Genomic DNA, 4,491 nt, shown 5'->3' on the forward strand with positions numbered 1-4,491 from the left:
CTATGTGTATCAGGTAATGTAAAAATTCCATTTTACTTATTGGAAACTTCCTTCTTAGAGCTGCCTCTCTTTTTATTTGCCTGCTGTAAACTGGACTAATTGTTCCATAGGCTTGCAGCACTATTGTCATCCTGGAACTTCCCTCCACTGTTACAGTATTGATGCCTTTGTTTACTAGACCTCATGTCTTCTTTCTCAGTTTACAACCTCATTTTGCAGGAGAAAATCCTCTAGTGTCCTCAAATAGGAGGATAAATGGGAGGTAAAAATTTTAAGTCCTTTGATATTCTTGCATGACTGAAAATGACTTTAGCCTAACTTTGCTCAATATAGAATTATATGATGAAAATAATTTGAAAGTATTGCTGCGCTTTCTCTAGGCTTCTAATATTGGTGCTGTAAAATTCAATGCTGCTTTCATTCCTGTTCTTTGTATGAAAAAAAGGATATAGGTATATATGCATAAATTGCCACAAATTTAAAAGCACGAAGAAATAATGTAAACAACTTTGTGCAAATACATATGAAGGCAGATGAATGGCATCTTGTACTAAAAAGCATAAGTTACCAAAATTGGCCTGAGAAAAATGACAGTTAAATAACCTAATAACCAGAAATAATTTGAATTACATTTAGAAGGCCTCCCACCACTTATACTGCAGGCCCCAATTGTTTTAGCAGTAGATTTTACCTCAACTCTTTAAGATGAAAAGCCTCCAATATTCATTTTTTATGAATATATTGTAATATAATCTATGAATATATTACAACTAAAACCAGATAAGATCACTACAAGAAAAATTACAGACCAAACACCCAAATATAAATGGAAAAGTCCAAAATAAAATTTTAGCAAGTCTATTTCAGTAAAGTATTTTTAAAAAGTACATCATGAGCAAGTATAGTTCATTCCAAGAATGTAAAGATGTTGCAACATAAAAAGTCTACCAACATAATCACCACATTAACAGATTAAAGGAGAAAAATATGACCATTCAATACAGGCAGAAAAATTATTCAATAAAATTCAACACTTACTCATGATTTTAAAAAGAACAATCTTTAGCAAACCAGGAATAGAAATGAACCTTTACTTAACATGATATAGGGTATCAATTCAAAACTTAAAGGAAATATCATACTTTATGGTGAAACTTTAGAGGCCTTCTCATTAAAATAAAAAACAAGACAAGGGCACCTGCTAGTATTACCTCTATTCCTGGGGTACAGAGGGAAGGAGTTGCTTCTCATCATAAGATCTCTTGTACTGTTGGCATGTTACTACATGTTCATTACTTTGATTTTTAAATGTTTTTACATAAAAACGATTACAATTGAATTTATAGTTATTTCATGCTTGCTTTGCCCACCATACCTATGATTAAGTCAAAGCTTAATCAGAAATATATCATCTAATTATAATGTTGCTATTATAGAAATTCATTAACCTACTTTATAATGATCCTTCTTTGATGTGATTTCTAGGAATACAACATAGTGAGAAGTAAAGATAACTTGAAGTGACCATGTAAAATAAATTAAATTGTATCAACAGTCTTCTTAAGGGTCTTGTGATCAGCCAAAGCCTAGCTCATGAAACAGGCTAGGATCCCGAGGCTGGAAGGTCACAGAGGTATTCTTGTGCAACATGCCACCAAGTACTTGAACTCAGTATTTGCTTAATTGTTCCGTGTTCCTGACTTATTTTCATATCACCCAAGGTGTAGAATACTAGGTTTAAGTCCTAAAATATTTTAAATTAACAATAATAATGATGGTAGTAAGATAATATGAAGATGATGCCTAACATTTTTTACACACTTACCATGTACCAGACATTGTGCTCAATATTTCTTTCTTTTCTTTTTTTATTTCCTTTTTTTTTTTTTTTTTTTTTTTTGAGACGGAGTTTTGCTCTTGTTGCACAGGCTGGAGTGCAATGACACAATCTCGGCTCAGCACAACATCCGCCTCCCGGATTCAAGCAATTCTCCTGCCTCAGCATCCCGAGTAGCTGGGATTACAGGCATGCATCACCACGCCTGGCTAATTTTGTATTTTTAGTAGAGACAGAGTTTCTCCATGTTGGTCAGGCTGGTCTCGAACTCCCGACCTCAGGTGATCTGCCCGCCTCGGCCTCCCAAAGTGCTGGGATTATAGGCATGAGTCACTGCACCTGGACTTTTGTGCTCAATATTTCATGTATGTCATCTTATTTGATCCTAGGGAACCAACTGATAGCTCCCTATAAATTACTTATTAATTACAAAAGAAAAAGTAATTTACAGTGGAGAAATCCTAAATACATCACTCTAATCAAGTGATAAAGTTAATACTAACAATATCGGAACAATCTGACATGATTTCTCTCCTAATATGATGCACTGGGAAAGACACGACATAGCTCCTGTGGTATTTTTGCCAAAAATAAATAATCTCAATTTAATCATGATAAAACATCAGAGAAATCCAAATTCAGAGACATCCTGGAAAATAACTGACCTGTACTTTTCACACATGTCAAAGTCATGAAACACAAAGACTCAGGAATCATAGATTAGAGGAGATTAAAGAGTGATGACAACTGAATTCAATGCATTATCCTGTTTTGGACTCTAAACTGGAAAAAATAGCTATAAAGGATAATATTCAGAAAAATGAAAAATTTGAATGTATACTATAGATTAGATAACAGTATTGCATAGATTTTAAATTTCTTGATTTAGATAAATGTACTGTAGTTATATAAGATAATGTTCTTGTTCTTAGAAAATATACACTGAAGTATTTTGGAATAAAGGTGCATGATGTCTCCAACTTGCTTCCAAATGATTCAGGAAACAAATATATAAATATACTTTTACAAATATATAAATATATGTGTATGTGTCATACACATATATAAATGTATATGTATGTGTGTATATATATATATACACACACACACATATATAGATACACCCACACATACATAAATATATCAACGCATACATAAATGTGTGAGATGTGTATATATATACATACACACACACACACACACACACACACACACATATATATATATATATATACCCCCACACATACATACAGAGAGAGAATAATAAAGTAAATTAAGTAAATGGGGCAAAATATAAACAATTGTAAGTTTGAAATTATATCAAAACAAAATTTACAAAAATGAAATAGCTATTATTATCCTATACTACGTATCAGGAGAGTAAGGATCAGAAAGCTAAGTAATTTACACAATTAATAAGTGGTTGAGTTTGGATACAAACACAGGTTGTCTGATCTCAAAGTCCATCCTCTCAATTATTAGGGCATATTGCCTCAAATTAGTATAATTTTTTTTTTAAGAACAGGATGTATGCATCTTTCTTTAAAAGTACTTATCTTGAAGGGATATATGCATAATCAATTGATGCTCTTGCTGCCTCAAGTTCTGTCTATGGAAATACCATCTAAGATCAGTTTGCTACTCACATACTCAAGTTCGCCCTGATTTTTTTATTCCTCATATCTCAGGGGTATTCCCAAAACGATGATTTTGAAGGGAATGCATGAAGTATGCTATGTCTGTTTTAAAAGCTGTCCCATGACTGTACAGGTGTCTTTGTTTAATCTCCTTCAGCCCTTTTGAACACATTAATTACAATAATTGCTTTAACTTTTAATTTTCTATTTAAATTTTTATTTACTACTATTATTATTAGTTTTGAGTTGGAGTCTCACTCCGTGGCCTAGGCTGGAGTGAATTGGCACAATCTCTGCTCACTGCAACCTCCACCTCCTGGGTCCAAGCGATTCTCCTGCCTCAGCTTCCCGAGTAGCTGGGACTACAGGTTTGCACCACCACGCCTGGTTAATTTTTGTATTTTTAGTAGAAACAGGGTTTCGTCACGTTGCCCAGGCTGGTCTCGAACTCCCGGCCTCAAGTGATCCACCCACCTCAACCTCCCAAAGTGCTGAGATTGTAGGGGTGAGCCACCATGCCCGGCCAAGCACAATAATTGCTTTTAAAGCCAATGTGTGGGCCAGGTACGGTGGCTCATGCCTATAATCCTAACACTTTGGGAGACTGAGGTGGGCAGATCACATGAGGTCGAGAGTTTGAGACCAGTCTGAACAACATGGAGAAACCCTGTCTCTTCTAAAAATACAAAATTACCCAGCATGGTAGTGCATGCCTGTAGTCCCAGCTACTTGGGAGGCTGAAGCAGGAGAATCACTTGAACTTGGGACGCAGAGGTTGCAGTGAGCCAAGATCGCACCATTGCACTCCAGCCTGTACAACAAGAGCGAAACTCCATCTCAAAAAAAAAGCCAATGTGTGGTAAAAATAATCAATGGGGAAATAATAGTCTTTTCAATAATGTGGTGCTGATATAATGGAATAGCCATGTGCAAAAAAAAATGAAGTGGGACATCCTACCTCATACTATACACAACAATTAACTCAAAATGGATCAAGGACCTAAATGTAAAAGCTTA

This window comes from Pongo abelii, chromosome X (assembly GCF_028885655.2).
Source record: "Pongo abelii isolate AG06213 chromosome X, NHGRI_mPonAbe1-v2.0_pri, whole genome shotgun sequence".
In the NCBI taxonomy this organism is placed as follows: Eukaryota; Metazoa; Chordata; class Mammalia; order Primates; family Hominidae; genus Pongo; species Pongo abelii.